The sequence below is a fragment of the Erinaceus europaeus genome, chromosome 3 (genome assembly GCF_950295315.1).
Source record: "Erinaceus europaeus chromosome 3, mEriEur2.1, whole genome shotgun sequence".
Classification (NCBI taxonomy): Eukaryota; Metazoa; Chordata; class Mammalia; order Eulipotyphla; family Erinaceidae; genus Erinaceus; species Erinaceus europaeus.
In genome coordinates, this window is record NC_080164.1 from 37,668,848 (window position 1) to 37,691,965 (window position 23,118).

Consider the following 23,118-nt stretch of genomic DNA (forward strand, 5'->3'; position numbering starts at 1 on the left):
TGTTAAGTGATTTTTCCAGAACACACTCAAAACCTCAGAGATTAGAAAGAATGAAATCAAGAGTCACATTCAGTGTGTCATACACAATTTTAATCTGAGCTATCCTGTTATACAGTGTCTGTAGTGGCCCAGAAAGTGATATAACTGGTACACCAGTCAAATTTATAAACATGGGGCCTGAATTCAATCCTGGCCACACATATACCTGATTGATGCTCTGGTTCTCTCACTCTGATTAACGAATAAATGAAATAAAAAAATTGACATCTGGAAGATTCTTGGATTGTGTACTCCCAGAACATGATTAACAACGAATATTTAACAGATTATGGCTGCAAGTACCTGGGTGGGTCATGTGATCCAAGTGAGTTTCCTGATGGATATTCTGTTCTAGTCCATCTATGCGCATCCAAATTTCGGACACCAGAAGAAATCCAGTAACTATTTTTCTTTATTATCTGTTATCTTTTTTTTTTTCATCACTGGAGCTTCATCTCTACACAGCAGCTTATTCAGATGGAAAGACAGAGACAGAAAGAAAGATAGTACAGCACCAAAGTTTGCCTTAGTGCAGTGGGGGTCAACTTAAGCCAGGTTCTCATGTGCTTGACAAAACAGGTGCTCTACCAAAGAGGACTATCTTGCTGACCTCCTCTCCTCCCTTCCCCTCCCCTCCCCCCTCCCTTCCACTTCCCCTCCTCCTCTCCTCTCCTCTCCTCTCCTCTCCTCTCCTCTCCTCTCCTCTCCTCTCCTCTCCTCTCCTCTCCTCTCCTCTCTTCTTGTTTCTACTCTCTCCCCTCCCCTCCCCTCTGTCTCCTCTCTTCTTCCATAATTTTATTTATTTTTTCTTTAATTTTTTAATTAATTGTTTTATTTTTGAGAGAGATGCAGAGACACACACACACACACACACACACACACACACACACACAGAGAGAGAGAGAGAGAGAGAGAGAAACACCAGAGCACTACTCAGCTCTGGCTTATGGTTTTGCGGGGGAATTGAACCTGGGATTTAGGAGCCTCAGGCATGAGAGTCTCTTTGCATAACCATTATGCTGTCTCCCCCACCCCATATTTTTCTTTCTTTTCAGATTTAGTACATGACAAATTCATCACTCCCTGCAACCATATTTCACCACGTTTTTCCCCTTTTATTTGATAAGACAAAGACAAGTTTAGAAGGGATGGGATAGAGAGAGAAAAAGACCCACTTGAAGCTCTATTACACCACTCCTGAAACTTCCCTTATACAGTGAGGACTAGGGTGTTTGAACCCAGGTCCTTGCAAATGGTAAGTAGCTTGTGTGCTCAAACTGGTGTGTCACCACCTAGACCTCCTCTTCTTAATCTTATTACATGATAGCAGTGGAGGCAGAAAGCTTTTCTTGATTTACTTGCAGGCACTGATGATTAAAATAAACTATATTAGCATTCTTCTTTAAGTAATATTGAGAGACATTCCTCCTCCTCCTCCTCCTCCTCCTCTTCTCTTCTCCTCCTCCTCCTCCTCCTCCTCCTCCTTCTCCTCCCCCTCCTTGGCCTTCTCCTTCCTTCCTTCCTTCCTCCCTTCCGTCCTTCCTTCTTTCCTCCCTTCCTTCCTTCCTTCCTTCCTTCTTTCCTTCCTTTTTTTTTTTTTCCCTCCAGGGTTATTGCTGGGGCTTGGTGCTAATACTATGAATCCACAGCTCCTGGTGGCAAGTGTTTTATTCATTCTTTTTTCCTTCAAATTTATTAAATATATCAGAGAGGGATTGAGAATAAGGAGACAGTGATGGAGAGAGAAATATAGAAGTCTTCAGACTGGTTTTACCACTTGTGAGCCATGTTTCCTGCAGGTGGGGAGTGGCGGTTCAAACCTGGGTCCTTCCTCATAGTACTGTGTGTGATAACTGGGTGTGTCACTGCCTGCTCCCCACCTTTAAGGAAATGACCATAGATTTCTAGTCACAGTTAAATGACCTAGTAGTTAATATTTATTGAATTTGCTCTAATAAAAGTCCTAAGTACCAAAATTCTGGGAAAGAGGGAATGAATAAGAGCAGGTACAGGGATGAAAATGACACAGGTCATGGGGATGTCTGAATACCATGCTGAATGCTGTGTTAAGCAGCTTGGACTTTATAAATCTCACAGCAAACTGTGAAAACACCAAGGTCCCTTAGCACTCACTCCATCTGTGATATTTATCTTTTAAAAGATCTGGCCTTCTACACATACACACATTCAGTAATTCCCAGGTTGACATTTTCTTTTCTCTGATTCTCATAGAGTTTTCTGACCTTTGAGTAAGTGCTGAAAGGTGACTGCTCATCTGCAACTGTGTGTGCCTCTCAGAGTGAGGCAGAATGGACAGGGTGTCAGGGAGTGGGATTTGAGGAGCTTTGTCTGCATTAAATGCTTCTAATTTTGGAGTAGGCATGAGTGGGGATCACGCCATGGTGGCCAATTAAGAGGCAGCCAGTTTGACTCTAGGGACATTTTGTTGAAGCCATATTGCGGCAACAACAGAGTGTCATTTCCTTCCTGGCAGAAGATTGTGCATCATGCTTCCTAGGGACAGATACAAGGAGAGAAAATGAAGAATGGAATGGAATATCCTATAGAGATGAGAAAGAGAATACTCAAAGTGACATTGTTTTAGACAGGCTGAGTTCTCGAGATACTAGACAGAGATGAGCTCTTTTCTTAAATACCTAAGGGTTTTGCTGTCAAAACAATGGTGAAAGCTTATGTCTTCATAATGGATTGTGCGTGCAAGAACTTTTCTGTCACCTGAGAATATAACATATTCTTCTCACATACAACCAGCTACTTGATAGAACATTTGCCCAGGTAAACCTAGCAATGATGATAAGAAGAGAAATGAAAAATGTGCATTAGTTTCTACCATCTTCCAAATGAGTTGATTTTCAAGGATCTTGTAAGAAATTCCCTGGCCATGATTTCTAAACTATATAGCTCTCAATGACCCCAGAACAGATAATCTATTCCTTATGATTTTTCTATGATGCAAAAAATAGAACAGTATCTCATGGTACATGTCTCTCTGATAACAGAAAAGGCAGAGGCTTGCAAATTCACTGTAGAAATAATGCAGGGTGAACTGAGAAGGGGATAATATGATGTTTACAATTTTTGAGATGAGGCCATACAAAGTCTTCCACAGATATATAGGGGATAAAAGTGCATCTACTCCTTTTCAGAGCATTGCAATTGTAGAACGATGGTCATGTAGGTCTGGCCCCCTGCTGGATGACTTTTTAAACTATTTTCTTGTTTATCTTTTGCCACCAATGTTATCACCAGAACTCATTGTGTACATGACAAGTCTACCCCTTCTGGTACTCATTAATGAACAAAACAGAGTGGCATCTATGCTCTTGTGGAACTTACATTTTTACTGATGAAAAAGACGGATAGACTGTATAATGTTGCAAATGGTATAAAGGTCTAAGGGGAGATAAGGGAGACATCTAGTAGGTATAGAAGGAAAGCAGATAGGAAAGCTGATATTTTAGAGATTCACCCACTTTGAAGCACATGCCCACAACATCTCTCAAGGCGTATACTTTTAGTAGCTGTAAATGCACACAACTTTCATGAATATGAACCTGATCTCTCTCAGTTCATATTTTTTTGCTGAAGCACTTCCCCTCTTCAATGAATGGCCAGCTCCAAGTTCACTTGTAAATGTCCTCCTCATCTCTTAAGAATTTATTCTAGTCACATCTTCCCTGTATGACCTTCAATAACAATCCTTGCTTATTACAGGTGAAAGTCAGGGATACAGGTGCTCATGAGTTTGTGAGTGTGAATGAATTAACCTCTATGTGCAACCACTGCACAGTGTGTGCACTGCTAATAGAGCAAATATTATACTACATTGCAATTATTTTTTTCTATTCCAGTAATAGATGTATATTCCTGGAAGGCACTATTTAAACATTCTTTGTTGCAAATTCTCTCTTTCACACATACACACTAATAGGAGCAAACCACATATATCACTGGACTGAATTCAGTTAAACATATTTGGTTAATGTCCTGACTTCAAATAAGTCTCTATTGTGATCACATGCAGAACAAACAGCACAGATTTTGATAAAATGTCAAGTGCTGCAGCTTGGACTTTACATTTAATCTACTCCATATTGGATAGTTTTCTGACTTCTGATATAACTCTTTGAGTCTTAGTTTTAATTTAATAGTATAATAGTTATTTTTATCATATTACTTCAATACTCACTCTGCCATTTATTATTTATGTTAAATTCTCCCCATCTCCATTTCCTTGAATCTGATGTCTGGTTAACAAAAGACCTATTTAAGACAGGGGCTCATGTTCTATAACATGTGAAAAAGCTAGTCTTACATAGAAGCATGGTATATAAAAATAGTTGGTTTTAATCTTCGTAAATTTCCTCATTGTCACTACTTCATATATAAATGCTTGTGTAAGAATGCATCACTGTTAACATGAAACTATACTTTTAAAATATGATTTTTAAGAAATATATGTTAAAAATAACTATAATTTTCAGGTAAAGTTGCATAATTTAAAATATAAGTAACTGTAAAGAAATGATATAAACAGCAGCAGGAATATTAAAAAGATTTTAAATATGATATTTCATATAAAATTATATATTCTATGTAATATTGAACTGTGACCATTTTTAACTTTTTCAAATACTGAATTTTTAGACCAACATATAATTTTATTATAGTTTTTAATAATCATTCAGTATTACATCTCAGAATGTATACATTTCAGAAAGTTTTCAAGAGGTCTTGTATAAGTTTTGTTGATTATGCTACTAATACATTTCTGGCTAAATTTTAAGCATATTCTTACATATCCCTTCTTCATTATTTTTTATTTACAAAGAGTATTTATTAAATATGCATATTTTCATTGATTGGAATAATACATTCCAAATGGCTCTAAATAAATATCCACTGACACACACACCAGTATCTTTATCAATATGAGGTGCCATTATGTTTGTTCCCAGATAAGTTGTTGAAAATGTCCCATTTCATTTTCTTTTATTTTTTAAATATATATTTTTAATTTATCTATTATTGAATAGAGACAGAGAGAAATTGAGAGGGAAAGGGATGGTAGGAAGGGAGAGAGAGAGAGAGAGAGAGTGATACCTGCAGCCATGCTTCACCACTTGTGAAGCTTTCCCCTTGCAGGCAGAGACCAAGGACTTGAACCTGTATCCTTGTGCACTATAATCTGCGCTCTTAATCAAGTGACCCACCACCTGGCCCCACCATTTCATTTTCTTGTCACTATTTGATTGTGTAATTATCAATCACTTGCATGGCTTTCAATGAATTCTGCATTCATTTTTTTTTTTAGTATTTCTGGTGGACAATGGGTTGTGAAAAACTGAAACAATACTGTTATGTTTTCTGATTAATTTAGTCAAGAAGATAAACCATAAGATAAATAACTGGTTGTGTAATAACAAGTGAAAATAACATTGTTCATTCTATTTTCCTATCCTTATTGATTATTGAATTTAAAAAATATTTATTTATTTATTCCCTTTTGTTGCCTTTGTTGTTTTACTGTTGTAGTTATTATTGTTGTTGTAATTGTTGTAGTTATTATTGTTGTCATTATTGATGTCATGTCATTGCATAGGACAGAGAGAAATGGAGAAAGGAGGGAGAGACAGAGAGAGGGAGAGAAAGACAGACACCTGCAGACCTGCTTCACCCACTATGGAGTGAACCCCCTGCAGGTGGGGAGCCAGGGGCTCGAACCGGGATCCTTGGGCCAGTCCTTGTGTTTTGCGCCATCTGCACTTAACCCACTGTGCTAGCAACCAACTCCTGATTATTGAATTTTACAGTTGTTTGTGATACTGTTTACATGAAAGTCTTTGTTTGTCTGGGTTTTTGTTAGCTTGCTTGCTTTTCTTTCTGCTTTGATCATCTCCAAGATTTCATTGCTTGTGCTGGCATTTTTTCAGACAGAAGGAGAAAGGGAAATTATAGGACCCAGCATGGAAGCTTATTTCAATGAAGTAGGGTCCAGTATAGAACCTCAATGATCATGCCAATCCCAGGCTACCCAGCCACATACCACTAATACTTGAAATGCACAACCCATCTGAATAGTGTAGAGAAATCTAAAAGCACTGAGATTGCTTTGACTCTGAAAACTGTAATCAACTGTATTGTCCAATTAATATTTGAGCATTTTCTAAGATTCCGCTTTATTCCATTGAAACTGTGATACTTCCATCTTTGTTTAAATTGCCCAGCCAAGTTATTATTATTTTTTTAACTTTTTCTGTCAGTCTGCCCGTACTGGTCATTTTGGCTTAGAATGAATCTGTATATTTTAAAGACACTTATATGTTACTTATTACATCTGGTATATATTTTACCAGTCCATTTTCTTTTCAATAGTTTGTGCTTATTTTAGTAGCTGATGTCCATAATTTCCTGTACATGAAGCTATCAATATTTTCCTTTATAGCTTCTGCTTTAGAGTTATGTTCATAAATTTCTTTAAGACAATGTAAATTTCCACCTATGCTAAAGGCTGTAATTTTATATTTTTATTTTGTACATTTCATTTTTAATATAGAGGTATTTTTTTTAGAATATAGCATGAGTTCAGAATAAAAACTATTTTTTTCACATATTGTACTAAGTAGTATTTTCTTTTTAGTTTGAGACAATAGGTTCAATCTGTATGTGCAGGTGGGTGATTATAGGGCATTGTGATCCATTTCCTTTATCAGATTTCCTATTGATATGCTAGTTTCCCTAAGGACACTGCTCTTAATTACCCTTACTTTGTATAATATATGGAGGGAAAACTTTCAATGAACATTTATTGAGATTTTTAATGTGGTTGTATTAAATTCATAATTTTATTTAGGGAATATTTATACACCTTACCGATGAGCACATGTATCTATTTAACATTTAGATCCCTTTTGATAGGAATTTTAAAGTTTTTCCCTATAATATTTTCCTACTTGTTATTAAGTTAATTCTTAGACATACTTCATTTATTCTTTGTTTCTGTGAATTGCTCAATTTTTAAAGTTAATTTTAGTATAGAAGAAATTCAGTGTCTTTTACATACTTTGTAACATAGCCATACATTATGTTAATACATTTTTGTCATTTCCTTTTCTATTTCTTTTAAAAATATTTATTTAGTTATTTATTCCCTTTTGTTGCCCTTGTTGTTTTATTGTTGTTGTTATTGTTTTTATTGATGCCGTCATTATTGGATAGGGCAGAGAGAAATGGAGACAGGAGGGGAAGACAGAGAGAGGGAGAGAAAGATAGACACCTGCAGACCTGCTTCACTGCCTGTGAAGTGACATCTCTTCAGGTGGGGAGCCAGAGGCTTGAACCAGGATGGTTAAACCGGTCCTTATGCTTTGCACCACATGAGCTTATCCCACTGCGCTACTGCCCTGCCCCATCCTTTTCTATTTCTAAGGTAGAATTATTTTATCTTCAAATAATGCAACTATTATAAACATTTTATTCAGCTTCTGTTGTGTGTTGGTCTCTGTGGCACTAAATTACAGAAGGGAACTAAAAAAAAAATTGTTGTTTTCGATGGGTTAGGTTGTTTTCGCCGGGCTGGCTTCACGGGCGGGTAACAGACGACCAGGGACTCATGGTTGGGCTGTAGGCAGTATCTCTTTATTCATGCAGGATGCAGCACAATCTAAGACGAGCTAAGCTAAACTCAAGTACTGTAAAACTCACAATGCTGTCTTTATATATACTTGCCAAGTAGGGTGGAAACAGGATGTGACATAGAGAGGGTGGAGAGAAAAGTGACTGGTGAAAATCAGAGTGTGACAAGGAGGGGGCAGATTAGAGGAGAATCCTATCACTGAACCACAAATGCCCTGGAGGGAGGGTGGAACTTGTTAACAGTGGTTATGTAAATAGAATGAAGTGGTTATGTAAATAGAATAGTGTTAAGCAGGGGGGATTTAAACCAAATGAAACAGAAGGGGTCTCATGCATACCAACAAAAATCACTTGCCATTGAAACTAGTACACTAAAGGCTAGCATTTAAACAGTTGGTAAAAAAATAACTTCAGTAGAATAACATATGCATAGAATACATATGTAAGATGGTTATAGAAACTATCAAGGAAAACATAACAGGCAATTGTAGAGATGAGATTATTTTTTTCAATTAATTTTTGTGTCATTAATTAAAAAAATCTTAACTATATCGACTGATGATACTAGAGCAATATTATTACAAAGAATTGAAATGTGGATTGGTTATTTTCTTGAACTCTGAGAGCTTGGAGGGATTAGGTAGTCGAAATTGTTGGCATGAGGTTTTTGTTTTGATTTTTTCTGTTATGTGATGAAAGTGTTCTGAGTTTAGATAGTGGGAATAATTGCACAACTCTCTAAACATACAAGTAAGCACAGAATTATAATTCCAGTTGCATGTTCAATTATATACTCCAAGGGTAGATAGTTTGGGAAGTATAACCAATATATATTTTAAATATTATTCCCTTGGCTGAAGAGATGACTCAGTTTATTAAAATATCAGTTTACATGCTTGAGATCCCAGAGGCCTCAGGTTCAATCCCTGGCATTACCTCATTCTCAAAATTGAGCAGTACTCTGGTCTTTTTCTATCTCTTGTCTCATTTGTTCTTTTTCTCATAACTAATTAATAGGTCTTTAAAATAACTTTAAAAAGAAAATAATATTTGTCGATTTTGTTAACATTTTTGACAATTTGTTGATACAAAATATGATTTCTAACTTTTCAGTATGTTGAATTAGATTTGCATTTCTAGAATAAATCTTACTTGGTCAGACTGCATTAATCTTTTAAACACTTGCTAATATTTTATGACTTTGCATCTATAATATTAAGTTGTATTGCTGCAACATTTATCAAATTTTTATTGTGGATAATAAAACGAGTCTAGGAAAGGTCCTATTTTTTCATATTCTGAGTGGTATTGCAGTAGATAAGGAATAATTTGCTCTATAAAGTTTAATTAGAAATAATACATAATTATGTATCTATTTATATAAGGTGTTTCTTTGCTAATTTTAAAATTACTTACATGATCATTGTTACATGTAATATTAATGTTAGCATGTTTCCTGTATCAAGTTACATTAATTTAAATTTATATTAGAAAATAAATATTTTAAAATGTTAGCACTTGTCTATATAAAATATTTAAATTATTAATTGTTTATAAAGCTTATGGTATACATATTTAAGCAGTTTGAGTACATTTTACTAATAGTTTTCTTCTTTTGTGTCTTGTTGGAAATTTATGTATTATATTATAAATTTGAAGAATTATTTTAGTCTTGTTAGCTTTGTTAATTTTTTGTCTCAGAATCTAACATTCCTCTCATCTGTTTTAAATATTCTCAATATGTGCATGTTTTAATAATAAAATGTATTGTTATTTTATTTTGTTTTGATAGTTTAAAATATTTTATGGTACTGTTTAAACATTGGAAAAAATTAACACTTTTTAAATGTAATTTGCTAATTTAGACATGTATATATATGTATATATATATATATATATATATATATATTTAACTGCATACAAACTTCTAGACTTGATATAATAAAAGGTAAGTATAACATACAAAAGAAATATATTTAGGTGTATTGCACCAAAGTAAAAGACTCTGAGGTGGGTGGGGGGTGGCCGGGTTCAGGTCCTGGAACATGATGGCAGAGGACCTAATGGGGGTTGTATTGTTATATGGAAAACGGGGAAATGTTATGCATGTACAAATTATTGTAATCACTGTTAAATGTAAAACATTAATTCCCCAATTAAAAAAAAAATACACTGTGTTTCCTTCTTCAGTCAGTCTCACACTATAACAACCAGGGGATCCATGAAGTTCCTTCTGTTATCGTAGGGTAGACTTGCATTTTGTATATACTTTTATATTAACTGAATAATACAGTAATTATTATTTCATAAGGCTATTTTTCCCTCTTTTTTCTGTCAAAGCAGCCAAAAAAGTAGCTCAATAAGAAAAGCTAGAATATTGGAACAAAATTCATTTGTCCCCTTTTCTCAGAACCATGGATGTATGTTGTTTGCTGTCTGACGTCTGAAAATGATTGAAAAAATTCTATTTTTTCAGTTTTCTGTGGCTTTTTCTAGTAATGAAAGAATTTTGTTGGACCTGAACATAATTAGTATATGGCTGACATAAGCCTGATGAGCATATTATGAACTTATGCAAACCCACAAGGGATTGTGGGTTTATAGAAAGTTATTAAGCGTCTGGCAGAAGTTGCTCTCTGTTTCTGCTTGAATTGTTCCTGTACTCTCTACTCCCGCTGTCCTTGCCTGCTCTCTTTTTCCTTGGAACTGCCATGCCATTTCCCTGGGACATAAACACTAACACACAGCATTATTAACAAACGTATAGACTCATGTCTCATTGTCGTCATGACTAGCCATCTTTCCCCTTTGCCTATTTTGTTGTACTAAATTTCCTGCCATTTAATAATCCTCCAATTTGTTAAACCCCAACCAAAGCCCACATGAAGTTTCAAAGGTTTTTTTTAAATTATAATATATGGCAGTCTAATGTGTCACTTTAAAAAATGTTTTTAAATATTTATTTACTTATTCCCTTTTGTTGCCCTTGTTGTTTCATTGTTGTAGTCATTACTGTTGTTGTCATTGATGTCTCTGTGTTGGATAGGACAGAGAGAAATGGAGAGAGGAGGGGAAGGCAGAGAGGGGGTGAAAATAGATAACACCTGCAGACCTGCTTCACACCTGTGAAGTTGTGAAGTGACTCCCCTGCAGGTGGGGAGCCTGGGGCTCGAACTGGGATCCTTACGCAGGAAATGGGATCCTTACGCCAGTTCTTGAGCATTGAGCCACCTTCACTTAAAACCACTGCGCTATTGCCCAACTCCCATGTGTCACATTTTTACTTCACCCCTTTTTGCCCAATGCAACTTTAAGTCAACCACACATGTCATTTCTTTCTGACCCACATCATCTTTGCCCACAGCAGTTTTGGCTTGACTTTAAATCTACCACACATGTTGAATTTTTTTTTTACCTCCACCTTTTTTGCCTGTTTTTTTTTTTTTTTTTTTCTGCTTGACTTTAAATGTATGCTTGACTCAGCAAATTGATCAAGGACCCAACTGGTCTAGCTAAATCCTGGTAAGTGGCCTAAATTTAATTTTTGGCTTTCTTCCATTCTGAAACTCTTGCTATGGGAATATTACATTCCAAGGAAGAGAATTTTCACCTCAGGCAATTGAAGGAGACTTTAAAGCTATGTAAAATTGATTGTTCCATCTGAGAATTCTGTAATCTGTTATATATAATTAAAGTTATCTCCACAAGTCTTCCCAAAAACAGAGCTTTATCAGTTGAGATAAGGAAAAAAAATGGCAATGATTTATACAAAAATATCAGTTTGGTAGCAGCAAAATATCTTCAGACGTATAACCTCTGCCTATTTGCTCTGAAGCAAGGTTTTTTTTCTTTAAATTTTTTATTTAAGAAAGGATTAATGAACAAAAACATAAGGTAGAAGGGGTACAACTCCACACAATTCCCACCACCCAATCCCCATAACCCACCCCCTCCCATGATAGCTTTCCCATTCTCTAGCCCTCTGGGAGCATGGACCCAGGGTCATTGAGGGTTGCAGAAGGTAGAAGGTCTGGCTTCTGTAATTGCTTCCCCACTGAACATGGGCGTTGACTGGTCGGTCCATACTCCCAGTCTGCCTCTCTCTTTCCCTAGTAAGGTGTGTCTCTGGGGAAGCTGAGCTCCAGGACACATTGGTGGGGTCTTCAATCCAGGGAAGCCTGGCCAGCATCCTGGTGGCATCTGGAACCTGGTGATTGAAAAGAGAGTTAACATATGAAGCCAAACAATTTCTTGAGCAATCATCGATCCCAAGCTTGGAATAGTGGAGAGGAAGTGTTAGGGAGGTACTCACTGCAAACTCTAGTGTACTTCTGCTTTCAGGTATATATTTTGCAGTAGTTTATGGATACGTGTGCACATAAGCTCTCTCTCACAGAAACTGGTGTATATCTAGGTTATGGGACTTTGTTAGAAAGTGAACTACCTGAGATGAAATTAGAGTATACTATAAAAGGAAAGGTCTCACCCGAGTAATGAAGCTGAACGGTTGTCGTTCCACACGTGAAGTCTCTGGATACAGTCTGAGGTGAAGCACGTTGAGGTGGCAATCGTTGCGTTGGTTAGGTTGTGATCGGCAGATGCAATATTATTTGCTTTGGATTGGGAGAGGCATACGGGAAAGTGGGCCCTATCCAAGGGTTCCAGGACTGGGGGAAGTAGGGGCTCTATAGTGGAGATGTGAGGTTCCTGCTGTCTTAGGGTTCAAAAAGACAATCGGTGTTTATGTACACTCCTAGCAAAATGTAGACATATAAATTAGTAGTTAATTAATATGAGAGGGGGGAAATCAATTGTATGTCTCAAAGTTTCTCAAAAGACAAACTGAATCTTTTTAATATATAGGCTATCTATTTGATATGTGGACTCTCTCAAAAGCCTAGACCAAGTAGATTAGAAGCATCCAATAGCACAGCTATATACAAGATACTGGATACTGTACAGCAAACCATAACAAAGGGACTTTTCAAAGTTAACCCAATTAACAAATAATGTGATGATAATATTAACTACCGATTGTCTTTTGGAACCCGAAGGTTTGTTTTTTTGGTGTTTTTTTTGTTGTTGTTGTTGTTGTTTTACAAAACTTTTCCATAACCTCTCCTTGTCTTCTGCATTCTGAATCTACATCTTATTCCTTCTCACTTGCCTCATCGGTGTGCCTGTAACCCAGATGTCCTTTCATTTTCCCCATTTTCCCTCTAAGTCAGAGCAAGTGTTTGCCTTTATCTCTCTTGCAAACTTGTCCTTATCTATCTATTCATAGATTTACCAGAGAATGGGATTAGAACATGTCCTGTCACCATACTTAACTGTCCCTTATGCCACACCATTTTCTTCTGCTAACTCAGATCCGCAGTCACTATTCCATGGAAATCCTTTCCCTACCTGCTCCCTGCTCCCTGCCTCCTTCCTCTGTAACTTCCTCCATTGTTCTTCCTCTTCCTGTGATATCACTGGACTCCTCCTTTCCAGAACAACTTCAACCTATGATACCGCATGACTCTGCTTCACTCAACCCCTATGTAACTTGTGTTCCTCCAACTTCAGTGCTTCTATGCATCAACAAGGACTCAGATCTCTGCTGCCAGTGATAGACTGTAAAATTCCTTTCAAATATGCTACTGACTGAGTGATGCTCTGAGGAAGGACTTAAACAAAATGTTTTGTCTGACTTTCACACCTTTCCCATGCTCAGTACAGAGGAAGAAACTGAGATGAAATATGGTATCGCCAGTCAGTTAGTGGTGAGAGTGATTTTGCCACTCCCAGTGGACAAATGAACACTGGAGAAAGGGAATGCACCCCACTGCACAAATTGCCATCTCAGCATGAAATAAGATAATAGATCTTAGCATTAGTACAGTGTTCTTTAGCTCTGTTTTCAGAAGTCCACATAATCCTACATTTTGTAGACAGATTAGAAGAAACAGTAGATAGACAAGTAAACAATAAAGAAGCAATCAAATTTTAATTAAACACTTAGCCCATAATAATGCAAATCAAGACTGTAAAAAAATTCTTGGGCCACTTAAAGGCCAATGTTTAAATATTACTCAGATGATAAAAGCATGTCCTGAGAGAGGGATTCAAACACATAAAGCACATGTTATGGCTGCAGTGTATCAGGCCACAAGTGTGGCAGGCTCAGTGTAGTCAACGCGAAACAAGGTTTATTTTAAATGCAACAAAAAAGGGTCCTATATGGAAGAATTGTTATAAGAATCTTCCATAACCTAACTATAAAGTATGTAGAGATGACAGACATTCAAAACCTCCCTTTACGAAACACCCATTCTGTAAAGAGGTTTTCACTGCATAACCTACTATCGATCCAGAATTTTTGCAGGAGATACTACTCTGGAAGGGAACAAAAAGTGGCATACTGGCACTCTGCCCATCTTAGCAGTGGACAATGGCTATTGGGAGGCTCTGGATTACAGTCACTCACTACAGGAGTGGACCACAACAGGTCACCTCACTGTGCCACTGTGCCCCTGTGTCTAAGATGCCAGTTTCTCTATGGGATAATTTGATCTGTATTTAGGTATCTTAATCCATGGCATATATATATATATATATATATATATATATGTATATATATGTATATATATACATATATATTATATTAATTGTAATATAATTGGCTATATGTGCATATATATATGCTATAAAATCACTCATGATGTACGTTATATATATATACATTACATATTACATTGTATTATTATATACATTTACATATATTTAAATACTTTATAAGTTTGATGAATAGGCTAAAGGATATAAGTGAGATAAAAATTCCTGATTAAAAATATCATTTCTTTTCCAGGATATTATTTCAGTATTTCCCACATAATAATTTATTGGTATACTATGTCCAGTTGTCAAAGAGAGAGAGAAGGGACATTTGAAAGTGAAAAATACTATTCTAATTCCTAAAAGCAAAGGATTACAGAGAGAGGGGCAAGGGAAGGGGTGGAGGGATGTTGGAGTCCTGATGTATGTTTGTGGAAAAGGATCTAAGCCAGGGAAGAGAGTGATTTGCAGATACATATCATGGGATGTGAGAAATTGTACCTATATATCAACAACTGGATGGTCAAATATTAAACCCTCAATAAAGTGGGTGGGGGACAAAAATAAGAATAAGCATAAATGAAAAAATATTTAAGCTCATGTCTTATAGAGTAAAAGATTTTCTCAAGAAACTTAAGGATCTGGATTTACCCTGTGGCTATAAGAGATACCAGCTACTTTCTAAAGTTCATCATGTGACATTATTATAACAGTGATCACTATGAAGGAGAAAAAATATGAGAAAATAAATTTACAAGTACTATATGTGGGGAGTCAGGCTGTAGCGCAGCAGGTTAAGCACAGGTGGCACAAAGCGCAAGGACCAGCATAAGAATCCCTGTTGGAACCCCTGGCTCCCCACCTGCAGGGGAGTCGCTTCACAGGCGGTGAAGCAGGTCTGCAGGTGTCTATCTTTCTCTCTCCCTCTCTGTCTTCCCCTCCTCTCTCCATTTATCTCTGTCCTGTCCAGCAACGATGACATCGACAATAGCAACAATAATAGCTACAACAATAAAAAACAACAAGGGCAACAAAAGGGAATAAATAAATAAATATTTTAAAAAGAAATACTACATGTATATACTCTTGCTGTTCTTTTCACTTATGGGTGTATTTTAAATATTAATATTTAGTAGGGGCATGCATTAAACATTTTAGTAATTCACCCTTTACACAGAATTGACTTTTGACAAATGACAAGCATGACTTTGTCGCTAGAAATAGTCTACATAAAACTGAAGAGCAGGGTGACTCTCTTGTCTTTTTCATATCAGAAATCATTGCTGTCTGGACTTCAGTAAAATCTTTAAAGAAAAAATTTGCAATATCCTTGGATAATTTAAGATCTCGATATTTAGATGAAGATTTCAAAATTTATTTGACAATATAGACCAATAGGTATATTTATAAAACTAGATACATAACTGCATCTATACTCTTCTTTAGAAGCCTAATTAATTAAGTTTGCAATTATTTTTTTCATGTGGTCTGGGGAAAGAAACAAGGGTTTCAAACATGAGAGAAACTGTAGAATTGTTTTCTTTTCCTATTTTTACTCAATAGAATGAGGGCAGGACAAAAGGGGGCAGAGGAGAAGTAGGAATAAAGAGAAGAGAGAAATGAGGAGAGACAGAAAAGCCGAAGCATTATAGCAAAGTCCTTGTTATTCATGGTGTTCCTATACGGTACCAGGGATGAAAAAAATAAAGGCCATAGAATTTTCGTATCTTGAAATTACAGTTGTAGGATTAATTGCTACCCCAGACTGAATCACATGTGATCAATGTTGCACACATTTTGATAGGCTATGAATGAATACTTTCTTTTTAAAATGTTTTAATATTTTATTTATTTATTCAATTTTGTTGCCCTTATTGTTTTATTGTTGTAGTTACTATTGTCATCATTGTTGGATAGGACAGAGAGAAATGGAGAGAGGAGGAGGACAAAAGAGAGGGGGAGAGAAAGATAAACACCTGCAGACCTGCTTCACCACTTGTGAAGCGATTCCCCTGCAGGTGGGGAGCCAGGGCTTGAACCAGGATCCTGACTCTGGTCCTTGCACTTTGCGCCACCTGCACTTAACCTGCTGCGCTACAGCCCAACTCCCTGAATAAATAATTTCTACTCTTAGATTTTCTAGAAATGGCTCAAATGTAAGGAGCAACATTTGTGGAGACTTTAATAGCCTTTAGATGTTCAACAGTACTTAGATATTTTACCAAAAGATGAAGCTAAACCATACTAGTCATTCCATTTTATCTGAACTCAAAATTGTCATTAACTACTACTTATTTGTTTGAAATCCTTATGAATTTGGCTGAAGTTGTCTACAGTTTTTTAAAACTGTACTGGGGGATATTAATGGATTATAGTACAATTTCTGACACATGAATACGATTCCTTATCTCATCACCCCCAAATTAAGAATTTCCCAGTAATTATACACAGCTACCCCAACCACCACCCCAACCACACAATACCCCCTCCTCTTTTTTCTCCTGTTCATTATTATTATTATTATTATTTTGTTGTAGTACTTCAAACTCAGCGGAAGTTTTACTTTGTGTTTCCCTTTCTATCCTTGTTCCTTAAGTTTCAACTATGCGTGAGATCATCTGGCAACCATCCTTCTCTTCTTGGCTTATCTCATTTAACATGATTCCTTCAAGTTCCATCCAGGATGAAGCAATGGGGAGGAACTTATATTTTATTATCTTTCAACACATGCTGATCACTCGTTATTCAATTTTTCTCTGCCTCCCACTAAAAACTTCTATTTTGAAAAAAATTATTAACAAGGTAAATTATATTCCCCATTCTTCTGTAATATCATGTCAACATTGTATATTAGAAGACAATAATTGTGGTCCAGGAGGTAGCACAGTGACTAAGGCACTGGACTCTCAAGCATGAGGTCCTGAGTTCAGCCCCCGGCAGCACATGTACCAAAGTGATATCTGCTTCTTTCTCTCTCTCTCCTATCTTCCTCATTAATAAAAAAAGAAGACAATGATAATAAAATGGGTTGAATATTTTCCATGGATCATTCACATTTGAAAAGTGCAAAATATTTTCTATTACTTGAAAAATACTGCTCAAGATATTATTTTTTTCTTGTGGAATAAATTCCATTTTTTTGCTAGTAGAATAAGATGTTTCTAATACATATTTATAAAATCAATATTTTTTGTCTAATTTGTAAATATTAAGAACTGCTTTTATTCACTTTTTGTGAAGTGTGAACAGTAAACTTTCCTACACACAGCCTAAAGTATAAATTGATGCAATCTTGGAAGAAGTGATATTGTGCTTTACAATGTTGACAATTCTAACACTTGCCTGTGCATCATAGTTTAGAAACTGTCAAAACAAGTTTTTATGAGCGTCCATCTCTATTACTGTTCCAAATAGATATTTAGACAAATAAATACATTGCTTGTAGAAATGTCTGCACTGCAGCAATGCTTATAACTACAACAAAATAAAATAAAGTATAGAGGAAAACATAAGTGTTTAGTGCTGTATGTGGTTAATAATATATAAGGCTGAAATTTATTCAATGTATTCCTCTATATTTAAGATGAACATTCATACATCATGTATAAAATGAAACAATAAATAAGTTGTACAAGAATATTTATCTTACTCTCCCCTAAATAAAGGGTTGCATTTATCCATGCCAATGCTTTTCTTATTTACTGATGTAATTACATATCATTTTTTAATTTTTTAATATTTATTTATTTATTTATTTATTTTTCCCTTTTGTTGCCCTTGTGGTTTTTTATTTTTGTTGTAGTTATTGTTGTTGTTATTGATGTCATTGTTGTTAGATAGGACAGAGAGAAATGGAGAGAGAAGGTGAAGACTGAGAGAAGGAGAGAAAGATAGACACCTGCAGACCTGCTTCACCACCTGTGAAGTGATTCCCCTGCAGGTGGGGAGCCAGGGGCTCGAACCAGAATCCTTCTGTCGGTCTTGCACTTCGCGCCACATGCGCTTAACCCTCTGTGCTACCACCCGACTCCCTACATCTCTTTTATTTAATGTTTTTACCTTTCATGATTTTTCATTTACAATTTTCTAATTTTAAACTTCAAAACCCAGTCAACTCACATGCTTGAGGGCAATATACTACCCCTAAAAATATTGAAGCAACCACCCAGTATTATTTTCCTCTTTCTAATCCAGTCTTGTTATACATTTTTAAATGCCATCATTTCACTTTACTTACTTTTAATAGTAACATGATTCTAGCTACATAAGAGCACCTGTTAAAAAACATTTGAAAATGATGTGCTGTCAGTTAAAACTGTTTTAAAATATACTAGCGGTTGCCATTAAAAGAAGATTTGAACTGTATAATTCATTGTCTGTTCAAAATATCTAATTTCATAATGCATACCCAGTTTTAATTTTCATAATCTCAGTTGCATTTGTTCCTGAAATAATAATTAAAATGAAGGTATCACCAGTGTATTAATTTGATAACATATGGAATTCACTGTGAAGTCTCCATGTGGCTGAGAGATGACTGATAGTAATGTTCCCAGGAGCTGGGAAAGAGTACTTTCACTCCTGAAGCATCTGGATGGAGAGTATGAGTGTGGTTTTCATGGTCTCCACATCCTTTTCACAAAGCATCGAATGTACTTATATTCATACCTCTTCTACATCAGTGAATTCCTTGTGAACAGAGATATTCACATCACTGAGGAATTAGTGCTTATCAAAAGTTACCTAGTGTCATAAAAGTGCACATTTTAACAGTTATTTTTTAATTATACAGATTATTCATTGATCTTTGAAAAAAAGATACTGATTTACTAAGTAACACAGATGAAATGTGTTAAAATACAGAACTTTTAAAACAAAAACAAAAGTTTTTTTTTATGTTTTCCTATAGTACGAATTTTGGAAGCTACTGTTCTAGCTTTCTCTTACCCTCTTCATGTACACACTTATCTATCTTTTATTTTTCCTCCTGTTATCCAAAAACCTTGGGCTGGGTTTGGTTATTGCACCAAAGCAAAGGCCTCTAGACCATGATGACAGGGAAGAATTGAGGTGGGGGCGGTGCTTTATGGTCCTGGTGCATTATGGTGAAAAAGGACCCAAGTTTGAGGTGAGAGTATTTTGCAGACACATAATGATAAGACAAGAAAATTTGCCCATGCATTAACAACTGTACTGTAAACCATTAAACCCCAATAAAAATATATAAACACCTTGAGCTGCCATATCCTTCTTTCCAAAGGCTATCAAGCTTTAGCAAAAATTACCAGTCATGGGCCTTTAGGAACATACTTAGAATAAACTTCATAGCTACTATGTACCCCAAAATACCTATTTCCATCTGATCTACTCCTACTTCATGGTTCCTGTTCATTAAACACTTTGTAAGGCTTTATACCTTACTGATTTCAGCCATCAAGTTGCAGATGATACTCTAATTTCGTCCTGAACTCCCTGGGCAGATGACCTCACCAATATGTCTCAGGACCTTACCTTTTCAGAGCCCTAACTCATTATGGAAAGATAGAAACAAGCTGGTATTATGTATTGACCTGTTAATACCCATGTACAGCAATTACAAAAGCCATACTCCACAAAGAATTTTTGTCCATACCCCCAGAGAGGTAAGTGCTAGGAGAGGATGACCAGAGGTTTCTGAACTCCAATTCCATCAGGACCCAGGGAGAGGAGAGAAAAATAAAAGGACATTCAGTAGTAGGTGTGACTTAGAATTGAAGATAAGACAGGACCATAGAAAAAAGGGTCAAATATATATAAATATATAGATATCTGTGATCTTGGGAGAACTAATGCAGTTTCCAGTGGAGGGAGTAAGAACACAGAACTCTAGTGGTAGGAAAGGTATGGTATCATACTCCCAGAATCTTATAATTTTGAAAATCAATATTAAATAATTAATAAAATTTAATTGAAAATGTAGAGGTAACAGGGGTAGGGCTGGGGAAATATCGTGATAGTTATGCAAAAGACTTTCATGACTGAGGTTCTGAGGTCTAAGGTTCAGTCCCCAGAAACACGATAAGCCAGAGATGAGCAATGCTCTGGTCTTTCTCTGTGTATCTTTCTGTAACTCTCAATAAGTTAAAAAAAAAAAAAAAAAACTGTCAATGCCCATGTTCATCGAGGAAGCAACTATAGAAGCCAGACCTTCCACCTTCTGCATCCCACAATAACCTTGGGTTCATACTCCCAGAGGGTTAAAGAGTAGGAAAGCTATCAGGGGAGGAGATGGGATACACGGACTTCTGGTGGTGGGAATTGTGTGGAGTTGTACCCCTCTTATCCTATGGTTTTTGTCAGTGTTTGCTATTTATAAAAAAAAAAGAGGGGGTCAGGCTGTGGCGCAGTGGGTTAAGCGCATGTGGCACAAAGTGCCCCCGTCTCCCCACCTGCAGAGGAGTCACTTCACAGGTGGTGAAGCAGGTCTGCAGTTGTCTTTCTCTCCCCCTCTGTCTTCCCCTTCTCTCTCCATTTCTCTCTGTCCTATCCAACAACGAACAACATCAATAACAGCAATAATAATAACCACAAAGAGGCTACAACAACAAGGGCAGCAAAAGGGGGAAAAATGGCCTCCAGGAGCAGTGGATTCATGGTGCAGGCATCAAGCCCAGCAATAACCCTGGATGAAAAAAAAAGCTAAAAAAATACAATAGGGATATAATTCCACACCATTTTGACCTCCAGACTTCTGTGTCCCCATTTCCTCTGCTGGAAATTTCAATAGTTCTCCCAAGATCACAAATATGGGTTGACTAATGGTTGACTATTATATGTATAATTATCTGTATATTTATGGTTTGTATGCATATATGCATATATTTGTCCTTTTTTTTTTTTCCTATGGTCCTGCATTATTCTCCTTTCAAAGTCACACCTACACCTATCAATACTTGAGTGCATCCCTTTTTTCTTTAACACTCAAATAAGAGAAACAGTGCCTAGTTTCCTCTGGTATTTTCCAGATTCATTTCCTTTTCAATCATGTTATAAAAAAATTCCTGGTGACTGTTCTCCATATTTTCTGCACCCATTTTCATTCCCACTGGCAGTGTAATAGAGTTCCTCTCTCTACATCTTTTCTAGCATTTATCCTTTCCTGTTTTATTGATGAAGACAAAATTCTCAGAGTTGTGAGGTGTAATTTCAATGTGGTTTTAAATTTCAATTTCTCTAATGAGTGAATGAAAGTATTTACTCTATGTCTGTGGGCCATATGTATCTCTTCTTTGGAGAACTGTCTACTCATATCATCCATTTTTTAATTAGGCTATTCTTTTTATTGAATATTATCAGTTCTTTATAGATGTTTGATATCAATTGCTTTTCTTAAGAGCAGTATGAAAATGTCTTCTCCCATTCCTGGATTGTCTGTTCATTCTTGTGATATTTTTTTGAATTATGGAAGCATTTAATTTGATATAGTCTAATTTGTTTAATCCTGTTTTGTTTCCTTTGCCCATACAGTGGAACTTCCAAATACATATTTAATTTACATGTCCTCAAATATTTCACCAATATGTTCTTCTATGTATTTTCCAGTTTCAGGTCTAATATTTAGGTCTTCATCTATTTTAAGCCAATCTTGGTTCACAGTGTTAACTCGTGGTCTAGTTTCATTTTTCTACATTTGGCTGCCCAATGCTCCCAGAATCATTTATCAAAGAGATTTTCTTTTTCCCTTTGGTAAGTTTTAACCCATTGCCATATATAATGTGCCTATACATGTGTGGATTTATTTCTTTGCTCTCTATTCTTTTCCACTGGTTCCTGTGTTCATTTTTGGACATAAAGCTGTTTCATTCTCTCTAAAACTTTCTTTTCATCATCTTTAAATTGAGACGGCTAATTGTATCTTCTGGCTTAGGTATTCTTTCTTTTGTATGAGTAAGTCTATTTTCACAGACCGCTATCTGAATTTGTACTGCACTCAAAGTGTTGAGTTTTCACAGTTTTACAGTGATATGCCTTGGTGTTGGTCTTTTTGCATTCAGGTACCTGTGTGTACACTTTGCTTCTAGGATATCTATGTTCTGAGGATTTCCCAGGTGGAGAAATCCTCAGGAATAATTTCCTGAATATGGTCTCTGTTCCCTTCACACTATCCTCTTCTTCAAGAATTTCTGTCACCCTTACATTTGATCTTTTGATGGAGTATACAATTTTACAGGGTTGCTTCATTTTTTTTAACCTTTCTTCTCCATTATTTTTTAACAGTCAGAGAATGGGATAATTATATTTTCTAGCTTAGCCATTTTTTTCTCTGCATGAATTAGTCTATTTCTGCGGACTACTACCTGAATTTGTACTGAACTCAAAGGGTCTTTCAGTCTTTCATACCCTGAAATTTTGCTTGGAATTTTTTTTTTTCATGCTTCAAAATTACTTAGTGAACTCTGAAGTTCTTTCATGTTTGATAATTTCTTAGTTTTTTATGTTTACTAAAACCTTAATTATTCTTTTAACTCTTGAATATGCTTCTCCACACTGTGCTTATATATATTCTTAGAGAAATCTCATAATGAGTTTTCTGTTGTCATTCTCTGAGAGTCCCTCTAAGTCTATACCTTCCTAGAGTCTTTCTCTTTCATTTCTATTGATATTGTTCTATTTTGGAGTTTGCTTTAACAATTTCTCTGTTTATTAATTTATTGTGCTGGTTATTTTTGACCAGCAAGTGATGTTATTGATGTGATTATTAGGTTTTGCTTTGTTTATATATTGGGTGTTGGGGGTTGAGACTTTTTTTTTTGTCATTTCCTTGAGCTGTTTATATACTCCCTGTGG